This window comes from Parus major, chromosome 3 (assembly GCF_001522545.3).
Source record: "Parus major isolate Abel chromosome 3, Parus_major1.1, whole genome shotgun sequence".
NCBI classification, from domain to species: Eukaryota; Metazoa; Chordata; class Aves; order Passeriformes; family Paridae; genus Parus; species Parus major.
The window spans coordinates 7868040-7888959 of NC_031770.1; the positions used below are offsets into that span (position 1 = coordinate 7868040).

The 20920-nt window shown below is 37.7% G+C and overlaps 1 long non-coding RNA gene across 1 annotated transcript; it reads right to left on the reverse strand.

Moving 5' to 3' along the window:
• Positions 1–282: 282 nt before the first annotated feature.
• Positions 283–20918, reverse strand: LOC107201470. Its single transcript, XR_001520220.3, has 4 exons — positions 20234–20918; positions 20067–20148; positions 16190–16374; positions 283–1273 (listed from the first exon to the last, which is right to left on the reverse strand). It is a non-coding gene; the product is annotated as an uncharacterized LOC107201470 (long non-coding RNA).
• Positions 20919–20920: the final 2 nt, after the last annotated feature.

Below are 20920 nucleotides of genomic sequence, written 5' to 3' on the forward strand. Positions count from 1 at the left end.
CAGTGATGACTCCAAACTCAAAATAAGCAGGTACACCATAACATTTCTAATTGAGAAACCAAACTCACTTCACCATTACATAGTAATGTATGCTAATCTCACGCTTTGCAAGCAAAGTTGTGCTGCTGTGTGTCACAAGCTAGAGCCCAGCTATCTCTGAACAAGATGACAACTTACCATTTGGCCAATGGACAGGATGATCCCAGCATCCAATCTCAACACAGCATTTTTTTTGCAGTGGGTCAGAGTGCTTGGTGCTGTCTCAGTCATCTTTAGCTGGCAATGAATTGGAATTGGTAAAATTAAAACTCCACTGTAATAATAAAGATTCATCTCCCCCATTCCCACAAGTGCTTCATTCTCAGGGGAATAACATTAGCATTTCTGGGAGTAAATGCCTCAGGGTTTTGTTAATGTGCTAATGAGCTGCAGCCTTCCACCTTCAGATCACAAGCATGAATCATATTCAGCTCAAAGGTAAAAAATACTGTTTCTAGCAGGAATTTGATATCACGTTCTAGTTCCAGCCCCTCCACCACAATTTCATCTTTATAATTTCTGTGCAGTTTTATTTTCCAAGTTACATCGGGCTTTGAGCTCAGCAGAGCTTTCTACCAAGGACCACCAATCACAGCAAGATTCAGAAACATTTTAACACAGATCTTCAAGATAGACAGATTATCAGACTTTTTAAAAAAAAGGAAAACAAAAAAGTAAAAGTAAAAAAGTAAAAAAAAAGTAGAAGTTTTTTAAAAGTAAGCTCTACAAACTCAAATTCACACAAATTTCCAAAATACTAAGGCTTGTCAGCAAAGAGCTACAGAAAGCAAAATCTGTAATAATATCAGCTGCTTTAGATCCCTTGAACACTATAGAGCTCACTGTGGCCACATTATATTATTTAAACAATCCAGTTTTACTCACAGACAACAGTTATAATTGACATACAGTTATAGATATAAGCCATACAAAATATGAAAAATTTACTTTGAGAAAAAAAAATAACAGGAGCAGGGTTTTGCATTCCAGTATTTGCAAAGTCCCACCGTGCTTGTAACCCCTTTCCCTGCTAATTTCAAATCACGGTGTAATGCCCTTATGGTTGCTCCTTGTCACAGCAGAGGTTCATCTCTTCCACAGGAGGGAGCTTTTCTCTTGCTAAGATGACTCTCTCTCGCACTTCTCAATTTGGAAATGTGTAGGAGCTCTAAACATGCTGGAGTGCCCCACGCCTGACAGCTTCCACACAGGATTATCAATTGAGATTCAAAAACTGGGGGGAAAAAAAAAAACTGGGGGGGAAAAAAAAAAAAAAAGCTCCTAAAATGAAAGATCAAGCATTTATAAGCTAAACCATTCTTGTACCCTTGTTTATGTCACACTATTACTATCCCCTAATGCAATTATATAGTGGAAAAAAGCTGAGCACATCAAGTGCAACACCATCAGATATATCTAATATATATAAATGGATATATATGTATATAAATGTCACTAATGTAGCTATCAGCTATTCAGATAGTAGTAGAAGAGGCACAACAAGTTGCAATAATATGGAGAACTTAACATCTAGCCTAACAACTGAAAATAATATTTGAATACTTGAAAATATGTAACACAAAAAGAAGGAATCCTCTCTTTGGTCAGCTATTTATTAAGCCAGTAAGTGACAGTCAGCTTTAACAAAGGTCAACCTTAATGGCTCCTTTTTCCAGAAAAACAGCTCACTTCCATCATTTAAGATTCTGTGCCACGCTTGACCTACAGCTCTGAGCTGCAATTTCTATCAAGGTAACACTGTGCAATCATCACATTTCCCAGCTGCTACTTCCACAACTGTCTCCTTAGCAAAAAAAAAATTAAAAAAAAAAAATGCAGTGGTAAATAATGCTTAAATTGTCCAGTTTTAGGGAAGAGAGAATTTCATATTCCCTGCTGTCTTAAGTTTAGTCCAATGGGTAAATCCTCCTGATGTGTATAGCTAACTCCTGTCATTGACAGTGGGAATAACACATGCACACAAAGGGGACAAGAAGTCCTTGAGGCCTGTTGTGGTAGTGACTTCAAAATATCAGGGGAAACGTATTTTGCATGTGATAGGTAATAAGCCTGGGCATCATTTTCTGTGTTGAAGAGTGTATTATGGGTTTGCACACTCAGAAAACTAGAGATACCCTACTCACCCTGTTTCCAGGTTTGCAGGAACTTCAAGAAACCATTCTGCCATGAATAAGCAATTGCTATATATATATATATATATATATATATATACACAGATCTATACACACACATCTAATCCCAAATCAAAGCCCTGTGGAGCAAAATGAGTAGAAAGGATCAGACAAAGTACAACTTTTGCTCTAGAGGACTTCCATGCTGCTCAGAACCTCTTCCTCCTATTAAGTAAGTGCAAAAAACATTAAAAATCTTCCTTGTCTTCAAATCCTTGCTACTATTTCAAAGCCAACTATGGTATAATCATGCAGGCTGTGTTTTGGCTTACATCTAGGAAAAACAGATTCAGCTGCAAGCCATGGTCAGCTCCACAGAAGGCTAAATGTCAAGTCAGAAAAGCCAGCTCTGACTGATAACTTTGTAGTGTTAAATTTTCATTAATTAAAGCCTTGTCTAAAGTATCTCCAATCTACAGACCATATCTGATCACACTGTATGCTCAGGGTAATTTTTCAGAACAAAACTGTTCCTATTCACAAGTAATTAACCCTGCAAAATTATTGTGCTATGTGGTAAATGTAAATCTAAAAAAACAAATTAATAATGAAACAATACAGGCCAGACAGCACAGTTTGAAAAAAGACTGCAAGGCAACCAGAATCTTGTTTGTTTAACATTAATAAGTCCCAGAGGGAAAAGGAACAGCTGTGTAAAGCCACCTTAGTTGTCCCTTTTTTTTAATTGTAATTACATCTGTTGCTGATGTTTCATACAATAAGATGTCCAAAGAGTCCTTTAAAAATTCAGTATGAATACAGATAAAGCTTGGACATAGAAAGCAGATTAAAAAGCATCCTCAGTGATACATTTTGAAATGTAGCCAAGATCATCTTGGAAAATCTCCTTAGGTCCAGTAAAAATCTTTACTGAGGGACACTGTGTATCAGCACTCACTTGACTTACTGGGAGTGCAAGGACTTAAAGTGAACTAAACATCAAGTTTCCCAGTAGGACTTGTAGTCAGTTAAAATAATGATATCATGCCTTCTATAAATTCCTTCTATGACTTCTTTTTCTTTAAGTAGGGTGGTTTATTGGGGGGTTGTTTTGGGTTTTTTTTCCTGCACTTGAAAAGAAATGATAGAGTTTTTAAAGATTCTGAAAACAATCACTGTCCTAAACTTGAAACTGCAAATGAGAAACACAAAATTCTGGAGTCAACCTTAAGATAAGAAGGCGAAGGACAGAGTATAAGGTAGCTAATTAGAACTCATCTTGAAAACAGTAATTACTTGGTTTCACTTCAGTTCCAGTACTATAAACTGATCCACAATGTTTTAACCAAAGCTAGATACCCAGATATATAGTCTGAATTTCAGAGTTGCTAAGCATCTACCTGCTTTACTTGACTTGAAAGAAAAATGAACATTAAAAGAAACAAAAATTTTGGAACATTCTGAAAAAGGAAAATTGTCTCTTGTTATTTAAAGCATCACCTAATACTAAAGATCCATCTAAAATTACTTTCCAAATAAAGACTGGAAAAACACATGCCAACTAAAACATTAACCAAAAAAACATTTTCATTTTCAAGTATATCTAATGAATTTGAAATATATACACACAAAGAGTTAACTTGAATTTTGGGATGCTTAATTTGTGTGATCTAGAAGGCAGAAATTTTGTGACAAAATTTTTTTCTGCAAAAACCTGTTTTAATTTTAAGGGCTCTGTAAGTAGTAGTTCATAACTGAGACTGTAAAAAACTAAGTAACATTATATAAACTACTTACCTCTATCATACCTGTAAAATTGCTATGGCTCATAGTCATAAGTGATAAACATCAAGTATGATTTTTTTTTTTAATTCAAAGTATTACTTCCTAACAAGATGGAAGGTTAAAATAATCACTTGGCTTCCTAAGGTTTCACTGGCCTCAACCTTTTCTTATTCCAAATCAGTAAAAACAAACTGCGAAGTACAATCTTTCTTAAATCACATATCTGCTTAAACCTGAACATTAATGGGTCCCAGACCTTTTATCCCAGTATGGTTCCTTTTTGTGCTGCTCTTGCATAGGAGGCTTACCAAGATTTTGACTGGAGAGCTGAACCACAGTCTCCAGAGGACATGAGTGCCTGGCAAAACAAATACAAGAAGCAAGCACAGAAAAACAGAATGGTTATGAGGACTCTTCTTCTTCAGCTAGAGTTCTGTGTGAAGGTGAAAGCTGAACTTGGACACAGTGCCTCCAGCTCAGAAGCAAAGTCAACACATTGTTTTGGAAGCTCACTTCCATGGAATATGAAATACTCCTATGATCCCTGGATATTATTGCAACATACATTCAGCTTTACTGAAGTCATGAAATAATTTTAAGTTTTACAACCTCAAGTGGCTTTCTTTAAGGTATTTAGCCTGTGTCATAAGAGACTTACAACAGTCTGTGTGATACACTGCCATTTCTGTGGCAGTGAAATTTTTTGTATCTGTGAAACAGCAATGGACACAAAAGTGCTCTCATTTTCAACACCTTGAGTACAACAAATAAGAACAGGAGACTGCAAAAGTGCCTGCACCTTGGGAATTTGTGAATAAAGTTAAGCCTGAAAAAAGGGAGTGTGTGTGGGAAGGTGTTTTAAGATTTTTTTATTTCTCATCATCCTACTCTGATTTAATTGCTAATAAATTAAATTGATTTCCCCAAGTTGATTCTTTTTCCCCGTGGCAGTAACTGGTGAGTGATCTCTTTCTGCCCTTATCTCAACCCATGAGCCTTTGGTTATATTTTGCTCTCCTCTGTCCAGCTGAGGAGCGTTGTGATAGAGCTTTGATGGGCACTTGGTGTTCAGCCAGGGTAAACCCACCACAGTAAGAATGAGAATTATTTCAAATTAGTTTTCATCATGTCTATAAAGAGAAATAATACCAAAACAAAAATAGATCAGCAAAATTGACAGTAAAAAAAAGAACTGACTCCAGGTGTGAGAAGGTTTCAGATCCCACCCAGGTTCACTGAGATTTGAGAGCATACAACCTGTACTGAGTCAGGCCAAAACTCAATTACATCTCCAGTTCTAATAGTGTTCTGTGAACTTTTGCACATGTATTTCCAATACCTCACAAAGATAGTATGATCACACCCCCACAAACCAGCTTCAAAATCAACTTTCCAGAAAAGGAAAACAAAAATGTTTATAGTACTGGAAATACAGAAATTTGGTTTCCTGCACACTAATAGTCTCTATTTGATTGACTGGTCCTTAAAGAGTTGAGCATTCCAGCTGAAGCTTTTATACAAGTGGGACAATAAGGTGTTGGTCCCCTAAGGATTTTTGGTGTTTAATGAAAGATATAAGCCTATCTGTTTCCTCATGTAAGGATAATACAAAAATCCTTCTCCTCTGCTCTGTGGTCTGTTTTCACACAGAAAACTTAGTAGTTTGGAGAATTTTGCTTGTCAAATGCAGCTGATCATCACTGCATACACCTTGTTATTTAAAGCTAGTTAAAAAAGGCTTTCAAAATGTCAGTGGCAGTAGTAATAGTCCTTCCCCAGCCATGATTTTTGTTTTTTTTAAGCTCAAAGCTACTGGCATCCACACCAGCAAAAATGAATCTATCTACAAGATTTTAAAACAAAAAAGGAGGTATGGGTGTGGGTGTCTTAGCCAGAATGGTCAAGTCATAATGAAAGCTCCAGTGCAGCTCATTTGTAGTATACTTTAACCCTCATCTGGAAGGACCACATTAGCCTTTGTAGCCATTCCCTTGAAAAGCAACAGGTCCTCAAGTACTGTAACAGCATTCTTTTCATGAGCAGTGCCAGGAATTTAATGTGCATGAGGTTTTTAGGAGGCTCCTCACTCTGGCTAATAGATGAAAACCTTGCACCATTCCAACACCACATATGGACAGCTGCAGACTCCAGTTTCCTTACATCTACGTTCTTTTTAAACAGTACTCAGAACATGCACAAGTTGTTTTTATTAGAGCTGCAGTCAAGAACACATCAGCTATAATGAAACAGTAAAATTTAAATGCTGCCAAAAATATTCTGCTTTGGTCTACAGTCAATATGAGCTTTTCCCCAACATCCACTTGCTCTCCATTCCCATAGAGAGCTGCTCCTCAAATAGTCTTAAGTTTATTTTGCTTTTACTGCAACTCTTCACTATGCAGCTGCGCAGTAGTAAACATGACCTTAACACTGAGTGGAAGTTTGGCAACAATTTGATTGCAAATGTAATCTACAACAGCCATGGAAGTTAGCCAAGCCAAAAGCAGAGTTACAGCTCTTAAAAACTCAGGCTATAAATGGCTATACAATATCACACTTCACACTGCAGTTCGCAAGTGTGATTAACTGCTGTGCTGTGCTACACCTGCAAATCATTTCTCTGTTTGCAAATACTGCAGAATTAATGCAGAGGCCCTGGTATCTGATTGTCTTCAAATCAGGTAACAGTTAATGAAGAGTAATAAATCAGTAGTATTGTTTGAAACACGCATTATTAAACAAGTGTTCGAGTCTCCATGGGATCAGGACCTTGGATGGTGAAGTGATGATCTAAAGTGCACTGGAAAATAAAATTAAAGTGCAATTTTAAAGGCTCAAAATGATGGCCTGGTTAATGTAGCAGATAAAAATTAAAAGCCTTCATCAAGTTTTTAGGATAAATGTTTTAAATCTTTCTGAGTTTTAACGTCTGGGTTTCTAAAGCTTTATAGTTACAAAACACATACTATTGTCATGTTTTATAAGATAGAGGGAACATCTGAAACATGAATACATCTGAGATTTACTTACAAATAGACTACAGAAATAGCTAGTACTACCCTTGCTGCTGTCAAAATTAAAGCTGAAGTAAAAAGATGAGGTTTCTCTGACAGTAATTTTCTAGGTACAAATAAAAAGATGAAAATAAAGATATGCAATTAAGTTAACTGTAACAGAATCTCTGAAGTGAACATTCTGATACAATTCTGTGGCCAGTTGTCAGAGGTCAGCATATGGGAAGAGACATCAAAAGTCAATCCTGGTAATGTCCTCCATTCTCAAATCAGCACCAAGTAGATACTTGGCACGGGATATACTTCCAAAGTCACAAAAAGCACTTCAAAATTAATATCAGTTAGATAATTTCCTCACTTAAACTGGCTTAACTCCTCCCAACCCAACAATTTCTCAACAATTTCAGCTACAGCATAGTCAGGCCCTAACAAGTGGCTTCCAGAGAAGCTGTGTAATCAGCTTGATTTGTAGCTGTGTCTCCACACTTTCACAATCACTCATTCCTGACTGTCCCCAGTGCCTCACTAGAGGCCATACAATCACATGCTTGAGCAGACCAGAAGGATGATTTGGTGCACACTAATTTTCAGGGAGGTTAATTTTCAGACACATTAACTCCCAGGTTTCTGCCATGCTTGCAGCCCTGGCAATACAAATAATGGCACAAGGTCAAAAAGGTGTAGCAGGGAATAGCTGTGCCTCAACAAAACTATTTTCATACAGAAGTTACAAATATTTGTGAAACTATTTTCATACAGAAGTTCAGGCCTTGGCTCACTACAGCATTTGCAGCCCTGCTCAGCAAAGCACACTGACTTGAGGCCTCAGTTACTATGGTGACAAGCATGGAATAAATGTTTATATATAATTAGTTAAATTATTCCTTCAAGAAAGCAGTTGTTCTTTTCACATGCAGCTACTCATATTTTTTAATTAAATAAATGCAAAAACAAATTAAAATTTTAAAACTTAAGAATCACTGCTATTCATCCACAAGTTAATGATAATTTAAATCTATAGCAAGAATTAAAAACAAAACAAAAAAAAATTAGTCAATGAGAAACCCATCTCTTCTGAAAACTACACTATAAATGGCCTACAAAATAAGCTAACACTTGGTTTTAAACATTTTAGAGTTTTGCTTAAGAAAAACAGGAATGATTAATAAAATTATCTTCTTGTTTAAAAAAACCTAAAAAATACTTACCGAATGAAAAACTAATGTATGAGTTCTTTTCTTCCATGTGATCACTAAATTAAGCCAATTCTACTTGTAAAATATAAGCAGTATTTTCTAACTCTAAGTTTACTGCAAAAGCAATATGCTGATATAAACAAGATAATTTAGTCAAAATGCTTAGTCCATAAACCCATGAGTAGCTTACTTCCTTTTTCAAAAGACTATGAATCAGCAATTACTGTAGAACCATCTGCCACAAGATGAATATTCTGCTCAGGGTTTTGGGGAACCCTTTGCCACAATATTTACAAGTAATTTGTTTGGTTTTTTTAATTAAGAAAATACAGTCCTAAAATGTGAGCATATACATATTACTTAGGATATAAAATGGTCTTAAATTAAAGGTATATGAAGTTCAGATTTTCTAGGATCAATAACTATAAAAGCTAACAACAAAACTTAACCAAACACTGATTTCTTCCCTGAAGAAAAACAAATAATTGACAAAAGGCAGTAGAAACATTGCCAGCTGATGAGCTGTCTCTTTCTTCCCACTATGATACCATCTGTTGCCAGCTCTTCCCTATCCACATGCACTACACTCCTCTCTCAGCCTGACCCAGATCCAGCCCTGGTCTCAAGTGTGATGATGAAATCAAGATTTATCCACCCAATGGGCATCAATGACTGACTGGTGGTTAGAGATGGTGTTTTGGTGACAGTGGGCAACTAAAGAGGTTTCTTGTCCCAGTCACCTAATACAGTTCTTTCCATTGACTGAAATTTTTATTCATGTTCCAGTCTGCTAAAATAACTACATGTGTATTCTCTCCCCAGCCCAACTGCTTGATAAATTAACTTTAGAAAAACTTCAGCTACATGAAGTGTTTAAGCTAAGAGGGATAATATTTTAAGAACTGTGTTAGGAAGCAGACACATGCAGGTTCATACAAGCAGATCACATGTGGGAAACTTCCAGTAAGATGGGAAAAACCAATGGTATATTCCCTTTTCCTGCAGCAGAGCACCTGCTATCTACCCACACACTATATAACCTACTAGTAAGGAACAGTGAATTCCTAACCCTAACAAACTCACAGAATAACATTTAGTTATCCTTTACATGTAGGCTGTAAACTCCTCCAAGGCAAAGTGCTTCTTCAGTGCCCTGCACTTGTTGACACACAAAATATAAAGGGAAGATCTACAGCTGATCATGAAGAAGCAGAAAGCAATTTTGACTTGCTCTAAGAATAGGCCAAATGCCTTCCTCCAGTTTGCATGCAAATTTATTACTGAAGACAATGAAGATATTTAAGGGAAGAAACTCAGCTTAGAATCTGATTATCTTTTCAGATACCATCCAAATTTTAAAATATCTTCTCAAACATCAAGGTTTAAAGCTTTAGCATCTTCTATCAAGGGAGCTTTATGGGATAAACAGTTACATATTTATATAAGCTATTTTTATTTCAATTGAGTGTTTAGCTGCAGGAAGCAGTGTGCTATTGCAAAAGGCAGTAACTAGGTAATTAAGTCAAACTAAATGTCCTTTTATCATTAAAAACATGTGTTCATATTAATTCACAAAACAATCATTTACATTTACAAGATCATCCACAGCAAAGAACCAGACACCCCCAAACACAGACACTAGAGCTACTGGTTGTGCTGAGAGCCAGATAAATTGAGTATTAACTAAAGCAATTTCAAAGTGTTGGTTTTTTTTATCAATACCTTTAATATTTTGAGTGGCTTCCAACTTTTATGGCACACAGTTTTAAGGATCCTGTTTTCATTTAAACATGAAACAGTAAAGACATTAAAGAGTTTAGTTGAATATCTTTACTGGAATCACTGTCAATTTAATAAAAAAAGAGAATTTAAAAAAAATTTGTCAGGAAAAAAAAGGAAAAAAGAAAAAAAAAGGAGCAGCTTTTAATATTTGTCTTGCTTTTAATACCTGAAATTTCATTAGTGAGCTGATCTGTTCATCTCTTCTATGCAAATAAAAAAATTTATCTAACATTGATGACATTGCATTTTGAAGCTACTGGAAGTCATTAGGAATCCTTTTGTCCTTTCCATTTTTCCTCTACAAAAAAGTACATGTCAAGCAAGGTTGAATTTACCACATTTTAATATTATGTATTTTTCAGTAAGTTAAATGTGTATTATTCTGTGTAAATTACAATGCACATATAAATAGACTACACATTTGTATAAGAATTTCTGAATCCTCCACCTATTGCATTTCAAAGAGGACATTTTAAAAGAGGGCCTAAAGTCTACACATCCACCTGAGATATCTACTGTGTCAGGTCAGATTGAAAATGAATGACAAATCTGCTGTTAAAAATCCTCTATTTCAGCTCACTGGTGTAAACTGAGTATTAGTGGAGGAGTTCCCAAAATGACATCCAGAGAAGCATGTGCACTTGTCTTAGAGATCAGGATTAACACTTACCAACCTCACTGATCCTTAAGTAATGGATTTGTTCATAGTTGTAGCAAAAAATCACTGTGGTCATGATCAAGATTTGGCGTCCCAAGCTCCACAAGAAAGTAAACACTCAAGTGCTTAGTGATCCCATAAATCAGAAGAGAAATAACAGAATGCAAGCTAAACCTTGTGCAGATAACAATACCTGGACCTGTTCTCTGGCCTTCATCACAACAGCAGCAGGCCAGAGCACTTTATGACAGCTGAGGACACATTTGACCAAGGTGTGAAACCAGAACAAGACCACACACCACCTGGGGACAGTTAAGGATGCTGCAGAGCCTACACATTAGCTCTAAGGGAGTGGGCAAGAGGGGCTGCCCACAGCAAGAGTTTTCCACTGGTCTCCTCAGGGATGCAGCATGCTTCCAGCTCAGCCTCACTGCTTAGTGAAACTAGACTCATTCCCAGTGAAATTCCTGGGAAACTGGTTTTATTTCTTAACTGGAAGTTATCTGCAGAGTTACCCTAGTCCAAAGTCTCTCAAAATCTAAGTATCCCCAAACTGTCATGAGATATGCAGAAGAAACCTCAAGGTTGGCTACTCATGAATGTAGATTTCGAGCAAATTCTTGAACTGGCTACTATGAGGCCAAGAACTGAGTACTTTAAGCTTTCATCATATTCTACAACATACATCTACACATGTATGCATTCAGTCAGAATGAACATCCACATGTTCAGAATAGGATAAACAACCATCATCACTAACAAACTAATCATTTGAGCAGTAAAGTATGTACTCTCTGTTACTAAAATACCAATAAACTAATGGATTTACACTGGGAGGCTGGTTCTTCCTTAATGATTATACAAACTAGATCATAATTGAACACTGTAAAAACAAGCTATACTCTTAAAAGGGGTGTCCTGACTGCTTCAATGATAAATGGTTTTTATCCTAACACCACAAGCTTTACTAGCTTTATATGTTCACTGCTCTTTTTTAGCACCTTTGGGGACCTTGATCATGTAGCAGCATTTCCTCTTTAAAAAGTCCATTTGCAGGGTCACTCAGATTTGCAGGAACTGGGAGGCTCTGAGAGCAGCACAGCTCATATCTGGGGAAGTTTTTTGTTTTGTTTTTAAAACACTGCTTACTCCACTCAGCTATTTCAAAGGCTCTTATCCCCCATGGTTTGCAACAGCTTTAGGGTACATCCAAAGGCTTTTGAGTGTTGAAAACCAGGTTATACTGAATTTTTTTTTCTCTGTAGAATTAATCTAAAATATGCTCTATTTATCGCACTCAGAACAGCAGTTCTTAAAAAAAGCTAACAGCCCACACAAGAAGGGCTGCAGGTTGCTCAACATTAAATGTAGATTTTCATTTACACGTGTGAGAAAAAGTGGAATCCTTCATATATGCCAGAGAAATTCTCTCACTGTACCAGATGTGGGCATATCTGATGTGCTACCCATATAGACTGACCTGGTCAGGAGAGGCAGATTGTGTTTCACCACCAAGAGGATTACAGATTACTCCTTCACCTAACAGCATCCCTTCTCTCTTCCCTGACCTTAAGCTAAATCCAGTGCTGACTGCTGCTGCATTTGATCAGTGAAAGACTGGGTATGTATTCCCTGATATTCGGGCATTAATTAGTCCCTTCCATCCCAGAGTACAATTACAGGATGTAGACACAGAGAATGAAAGCATTCAGCTGCTTGCTGTCTTGGTTTAAGTACTGCTAGAGCTGGAGAGGTCGCACCCAGAAGCACAAGACAGTATTGATAACCTGTGTTTATTCTTTGCTACGGATGTCAGAATTGGGAAGTAGCATGTTGCCTCACTGTGCCACGATGGTGTTGCTTAGAATGCTTTCTATTTGCAAGAGGGACATAACATAAACATTTCCCAGACACATCCTACACTTTTAGCTCTGGGGAGGTAGCAAAATACTCCTGTGAGCACAAGTCAGCCAGAAAACTGCAAATTATGTTGACCAAAAAGCCACTACAGTGTTGTTTCTTCTAGTCCAAAATTGGTGTGAGCTATAACAGGAAAAAGACACTGCAATTCCACTCAGAAGGTTTGTCAGAACAGTGTAGTGCCTCATCCACAGACTGCACTTACCCTGGGCAGACTGGGTCCAGCAGGTCCAGCAGAACTGGATACAATTCAGTAAACCTTTTTCAGTTCTAACCCATGAAGTCCTAGCATAACTAACATGCTTATTACAACATTGAAAAAGTTTCCATATTTTTTTTAATACTGAGATTTACATGCAGTACAAATGAACCTCATGGATGTGAGGTTAAAGTGCATACCTTACTTTCCTGGGCAGTAACTCTCCTCTGCAAATTTACCAGCTGTTCCTAAATCTGCAGAAGGGGTCATATGACAACTTCAATTGAATGTGAAAAGACAAAGCAGAAGTTCTTTAAAAGATAATACAATTTTTTTCAATACAGTCTCATCTCATTAGTACTATCCTGATAACTAATAATCTGCACTGTTTTTTTTCTGACACTGTTCTCTTAAGCCTCTTTTTGGTTATTTATGCTTAAACACATGATCTAAAGTGTTTAAGTCACAAAATGTTCTGTTGCATTCCCAGCCAGCTGAAAAGCATTAGAATCATTACTGGTCTTATTGTTCCTGCCACAGACAAGGCTTAGAGAAGTGGGTTTTTTGAAACTAGATTTAATATTGAGGACAGCCCAGAGTATCTCTTGTTGTATAATACAGGCTGCATAAACTAGGGACAGTGCATTTAAGGATATTATCATCCAGTGGAAAATTGTTTGGGCTTCAGCAAAATTCCAGCAGTGGTATTTTACAGTACAACATCTGAAACTGTTTCCAGTGTGCAAAGTAGGCTCCAAAGGAAAATGCACAATTTTCAGAGAGCAGTATTCTTCCCTATTGACTGATGAAAGAAAAATATCACTGTATGACTAAGACACCCAAAATTTCATGATATTTACTTAGGAACCTCACTGTCATTATGCATACATTTTGTCTGCAGGGAGACAGAACTGGGGGGGATTTGATAGCAAAATAAGAGAAAATATCTTTATTCTGACTTTTGAAATTTCCTCTGGAAACACTACTGTTCAGAAAAGGGAAATTTCTATTTTTTTCTTGTGGCAGAAAGAGCATGATGGAGCCAAAGCTGATGTTAAATATACTGAAGTTATAAATCAATTCCACACCATAAACTTTGGTACTTTGCCAAATAAGTAGGAGGCAGAAGCACCATGACTTAACACTGTACCAGGGTAACAAACTGCACGCCATACCTGGCAAGTTCCCCTTTTAATTAGACAGTCTTCTGCAAGATGAAAGCCCAAAGACTTAAATCACTCAAAATCTTCAGATTAGCAGAGATTAACATCAAGTCCAGCCAATTTTTAATTCCTGTAATAGATTCTTTAACTTCAGTGCAAAGCAGGAGCTCCCAGCAGCTTTAGTGACACACACACACTGCAAAAATGTTGCAGTCTGTTACCTGCAGTCTATTACATCTCTAGGAAGGGGATGCCAGGAAGCTAAACCTATTTATGACTCCTTGAGTAACCATACTATGTTACAAGTGCAAAGTGCAAGCATAAAACTAGGAAATATAAAAGCTTGGGATTCAAGATATGAATCCCCTTTATATGAACAAAACACAGAATCCCCATCCAGCAGCTTGAGTATAATTACACTTTCTACTGAAACTTCCACACACCACTGAAGAGCTGAGGTGATTTTCTAATCCTGTGCTGCAGGTGCAAAATGCCTGAAGGCAATGTTGATCCAAACACCAACAGGCACTGGTTGATAAACCAGGTGCTTTGCACCTTGAGAAAACAATATTGCCTTCTCAATTCCCTGGGAAAGAAAAAAAATCCCATCCTGTGGCAAACATATCTTATTGGCATATGGAGTTATACTCCCTCAATGACAAACCACACAGTCCTCAATCTGCACTCCCAAGAGTCTCTGCATGACACAGCAGCCCCGAGCAGAGAATTCCAGACACAAGTGACTCCCTTGGTGTGGTCTCATTGGCTCAGCTAAAGGGCTCTGAACATTTACATTAATATACGGGATCATGCTGCATCGTGTTTTCCTTGAAAGCTCTAACACAATACTTAACTTTTCATACTGCTGACTACACAGCAAATGAAAACAGATTACATGAGCACAGAGATCATGGCAGTAAAAGCTGTAAAATAAATGCACAACTAAGCCAGATGCAATTTAACATATCACACCATAGACAGCTTTTGTTAATGCCATTGTTTTTGTCCACCATGACAACAAAGAGAGGTTAATAGACACTGAACCTTGCACTAATTAACTCCCCACAACACATACGGATATGCTAAAAGGTACTCCACAGGAAAACAAAGTATACACTGATTGGTTTTGAAAGAGTCAGGTTACAAACTGGTATTCAAAATTTGTCCCCAACTCAAACTGTTGTAGAATCAGCAACAAAGCAGCTCCCTACTTTTCTCTCTGCTACAAGAAAAGATAGTGAACAAATAAAGACCCTTTGGCATTGTCTTAGGTTGCATAGTTTCAGTTCAGATTGTTGTTTTGCCACTAAATTGTTGGTCTAGTTCACTGCCTGGGTCATCACCTTCAGAATTTGCACTGGCCCAAACCTGAACTAGTCAGCTAATAAATGACCAGTGATAAAACAGTAATTCAAGAGATTGTTTTTACAATATTGGAGTTACATACATTAAGAGCTCATTAACAACCTGTGAAGGCCAGTCTCTGCAGCCTTAATCAGTTACTGCAGGAAGATAAGAACTTCACAAGTCAGACTGATACACATTATCTCTAGCAGAATTAAGCAAAATAAATATGACTTTGCAAAGGTTGTAAACAGGCACATAAGTGGAAAAAAAAAAATCAAACACTACTCCAGCACTTGCTTCCATTGTTGGAAGTTATTTGAGCAGTCAGCCCACGGCTCCCCAGAACAAATCTCTTTAGAAAAAAAGCAGTCAATTATACCAACCCCAGCTACAGCTGGATGCCATCAGGAATTCTTAAAAACTGCTAGGCAAACAAGATCACAACATGAAAGTATTACACTAACAGCAGAGTCTCTAGAAAAATGCAACCCTTTAGTCTCAATCTTTCTTGCAAATTGTTTCCATATTGTTCTGCAGAGTGTTATCTGGTAACGTGCTTATTATAGGCACAGGGACAAAGACAAAGAAAGCATTTTTATCCCCAGTTCATCCTAGACAGAACTGGCAGTAAGTTTAGGAAATCAGAAGGCCCCTCTTCATAATGCCTTTAAGAAAAAAACAAAAAGTGTCTTCTAATAGTTTTTCCTTTGTGGCTTCAAGTCCTTGGGGGCTGTTAATGACAAACAAGAGCTGAAAAGAAATAATCCTACTATCAGGTCATTTAATTCACAGTATCTTGGGCAGCAAGATCCACAAATCAGAAGCATTAACAAACACTGTTTCAGTAAATGCACAAATGCAAGAGACAATTGTACATCTGCACCTCTTCTAGCAATTTAAAATCCAGCATCCCACAGTGACACAAAAATAAACCAATGGGTAACTAAAACTCACCTATTACCAACAGCTTCACTGTGCCCCACAGTGTTCTTCTGGTCTTTCATTAGATCAGTTTTTTCAGCTGTGCCTCACTGGATCTGAAACGTATCATCTCCTTTTCCTCCTAAGTCTTGGCACTTCATACATGCTGTCACAAATATATGAGAAAATAAGGACAGATTTCCTTTGATTTCTTTCAACTGAAAAGATAGATGTAGGAGTAAGAGAGATACAATGAGAGGCACATTATCCTTCCAACCATTTGTCAGTTCTAGTCAGTATTGTATCTTTCGATTTGCTTATTTTTTGCTTCTTTTATTACAGTTGAAACGATGAATCAATATGGTGCATTGGTTTTACAGATATTAACAGTTCAGGACCTGCACTAACAGGGCAATTCAAACATGCTGAGAAAGGACAGTTTTCATTTCTATCTGAAAAGGCTTCCTCTTTTGCTGATAAAATACAGCCTCCCTTGCCCATTGTAACTGAAAGCACTTTCTCTCAAAGCCAGCTCATAAAAAGTTGCTTTCCTTTCTTCCTTTTACAGAATTAAAGAAGAAAAAGAGTTTATTGATTTTTGTAAAACACTACTACATACACACAGCACAAACATGCTTTAAAACAGTGTATTTTCAAGCTTTATTGCACTGTCCCAAGAGTTTACCTGCCTTGCTGGGAAAAGCTGCTTACAGCCTGTTAAGGGTCAGGACAGAAGATTATTTAATTAGGTGGCAGCCCTAACCCTGGGTTAACAGAGAGGGGAATGCTTCTTACAAATTGCATCCAGCAAGGTTTGTGAGTCAGAAGTATTTATATGAAGACTAGTGCAAGGCAAGACAAAGAAGGATCTGCTCAGGACATCAAGGACACATGCTATATTAAAACACCCTCAAAACTTTGGGACAGTTAAGGCATCACAAATAGCACTTTCAAAGAAACATGCTATGAAAGAAGCTGCAGCCCAGACACATGAACAGCAGCATGGAAACTGTTTTCCAGGCATTAGGTCAAGCATTGAGCAAGCCACATCATAATGGTTAATAACACCAAAGATCACAGCTACAGAGTTAGCATATTTATTTATCTGTAGCTTAATCAGTTTCCATTTTCATGGAGACTGATGTTTTTTTACAGTGAGGGTGGTAAAACCCTGGAGTAGGTGGCTAAGAGGGGTGGTGGAAGGCCCATCCCTGGGAATATTCAAGGTCAGACTGGACCAGGCCCTGAACAGCCTGGTCCAGTTGAAGATGTCCCTGCTTCTGGTGGACATAGGTGGCCCCATGGCTGGACTAAGTGGCCCTTAAAGGTCCCTTCCAATCCAAATGACTCCATGATGTTATGATCCTAGTTTGAATGGTTGCAATTATGCTGCAGATGATTTTTACTTACAGCAGAAAATGAAAAAGCAATGTCTGAAACTTACTCTAAAAAAAATAATCACATACAAATATTTGCAAAAAAATATTAGTCACAAATACAGGTAAAAAAAAATGCAAGTCATGCTTTTCTTCAGACTCTTACCTACACACTAATAAACACCATCTTTAATTAATTTTTAACTTATTTTAGAAGTTAGATATAAAAGAAAAGGAACTTGGACATATTAAAAAAAATGATGGGAATTAAAAGTGCACTAGTTCTTTGAGCTGCATTTAGAGGTTCAAAACAGTTAGCATTGACATAACTGCATTACAAAATTAAAATTGTATTTTCCTAAGTTCTTGGCTCTGTCTACTCAGAGCCCAAAAAGTATTATGTTCCTCACTTCTGTTTATTTTAATCTCATTACATTATTCAATAGAAATTCTAGCCTACTTCAATTTAATTTAGCTGATTTTACTCCAGATTTACCTCTGCTAGATATAGCTGTACTGACAGATGCAAGTAGCAAGACTGTTTTACATCAGAATTCCTTTTTCTCTTGGAGATCTGAAATTATTATTTTTTTGGCTAGAGGCCAGTCAGTTTTAAAGCTAGCTTTTAGTGAAATCTAGGAATATTTTATTCCTAGACATCCTATCAATTAGGATTTTTTCCCCTCAAAAGTTGAGACATTCTAACCATCTGTATCTGTTAATAAAAACAGGCAGAAAATTCCTTTCCTGGACCAGACCATTTTCTGGTGTATAAACTCCCATTGTGGCCAGGCCCAGGTTCTTACCGGCCTGTTTTGCTGATTTGTTACTAACTCAAACTTTACACTCATGTTTTAGTGCTTGTTTTGTTTTCTTCTGGTGCAAATTACCACCATTCAGTTTCACTCAACACCACCACCACCTTCATTTAGTTACTTTTGCCAGACTCTTCTGTGCAATTCTCCCTGACCCACTCTTGCTTCTTCCTGCTTAAGCTTCCCCCTTGCTGCATATCTGTTTGGGAGCAGAACATTCGTCAGTCATTAACAGTTTCTAAGAGCTGCACATTTATTGTTCTGCTTTGGTTCAGTCTTATAGAACAGAACAACTTTTGATTTATTCTTGAACTCCACAGTCACCCTTAATTTATGTAGGTCCCTGAGCAGACTTCCCTATGGGAGATTCCCATTCCTCTTAGCATTTGTGCATTTAATTTCAAGATTCCAGGTTTCTCCATGTACTCTGAAGGTAACCTTTGCTAATCTTAGATCAGCTCAGACTCCCACTAATAGGGCAACAGTGATGAGGCAGTTCCTTTTCCAGAAGGAGCTGAAGAGAGAGGTTATTACCATTTTAGACTGGAAAGCTCATGCTCTCAGCTGTGGTCCTAAAAAATTAACCTGGTTTTAAAGTATTCATCCAGTCTTCCCTTCCCCCATGAATTAGCTCACCATTCACCTTGAACTTGGCAGAATTAATTTGCATTTCCCTGGCAAAGTGTCTAGCTATTGTGAGCCAAGTAACAAACGCCTTAAAAACAACATCAGCATGGTACTGAGTCTTCTCCTTGGCAGTACTAACACAACAATACGTAATTATTATGATTTTCACATCACCACCTAATTTGTTACAGTGTTATGTGCTGTGTCATGGTGCTCCAGAATAAACCCATTTAGCAGAGAAAGGACAGAAAGGCAAAAACACCAAAGGAAATGTGGAATCACACCCTCTTTATTAACTATTTTATTTGACCCTCTACAATGGTTTTAAAAGGTGTCGTCTGGCCTACTTAAAACTTCACAATATATAGAGATCACTCCCTGAGGGTCAGTCTTACTTATGCAAGCAGTAGCATTGCCCTAAATCTTGCCTCAAAGGGGTTACTGCGACTACATCTTTCATCTGAGTTTGCATTCAGCTCAGTAATTTTATTTTGTAGACTATGCAGGGTAAAAGGCTGGCATGAAACAACAAAGATACAGGAGTACACTTTTAAGGATTATCTCATCACTGCACAATTCCTTTAGTTTTGTATAATTAACTACTAACAGTACTGAAACACCATACTCTAAAAATCTGTTAAACATGGGGGTTAGACTAGATGAACTCCAGAGGTCCCTTCCAACACTACATAATCTGTGATTCTTTACTAAGCAGCTTCAAGCCTAGATAGCCTCTTGCAATACAATATTAAAAACCTGAGGAAAATAACAGCCAGAACATAGGGAGAGCAGCCACCTTTCAAAGGCACGCTTCCAAATACATCCTTGCATAGAGCTTTCTCCCTGCATGGATTTTTTTTTTTTTCCCCACTTTTGCAGAATGCAGAAGTCACAAGAGGAAGCAAAAGCAGCAAGGGCTATAGCAGTACAGCTTATAAAAATACATACATACACATAGACATATTTATATATATATATATATATATAAAATAACTATGTATATAATAATATATATGTGTGCATATATATATATAGATAAAATAACTGTGTATATAATAATATATATACAGGTTATAGCTGAGGAAGACCAACCTAAGTAGAGGGTGTTTGGGAGCTCAAGGACAACCAGCAGCTCTGGCAGTTTTCCTGAGGGAGCCTTTCCCTGGGCAGAGGCCTGAAGGAGTAAAGATATCAACTCTTAGCACCAGTAGCTGTAGCAGCAAAAAACCTTGGCTTTATTAAGGTATTTTTGTACTTACACCTACTGCACAGGTCAGGAAGTCCGCATTCTTGGAGACCTTTTCAAGACTTTTCAAGCCACTCACTGCAGCCCCACAGTACACATTTAGCCAGGCTCAGCACTGAAAATGATCACACACTCATCTAATTATGAAAGGGGGGGAAAAAACCTGTACGTCATCACCCTGAATCAGTCGTGGTTTAGTAGCAAAAAGGAAAAAAATGCAGTTGTGTTTTGTAGTTAAGATTCAATACATAAGGCCTAATAAAAGGGACTTTCCTTTTTCCCACACGTTTATGAGGAGCGGCTGAGGGACCCGGGGTAGTTTAGCCCGGACGAGGCTCAGGGGAACTTCACGGCTCTCCCCAGCTAACTGGAGTCCAGCCTCTTCTACACTGCAGTGAGAGAACCTCAAACACGGCCTCAAGCTGAGACAGGGCAGATCGAGGTTAGATAGTAGACAAAAAAGTCTTTTTCACTGGTCTGCTGGTCAAACATTGGAATGAATTGCCGAAGGAGATGGTGGAATCACCAACCCCAGAGGTGTTTAAGAGGCGCCTGGATTTGGCGCTGGGTGATGTAGCTTAGTGTTTTAGGAGTTTAGAGGTGTCGAGGTTAGAGTCACAGCGGCAATGCCGCGCTGACGGTTGGACTCGATGACCTCAAAACCCTCTCCCGCCCCTGACAACTCCACAATCACCGCACC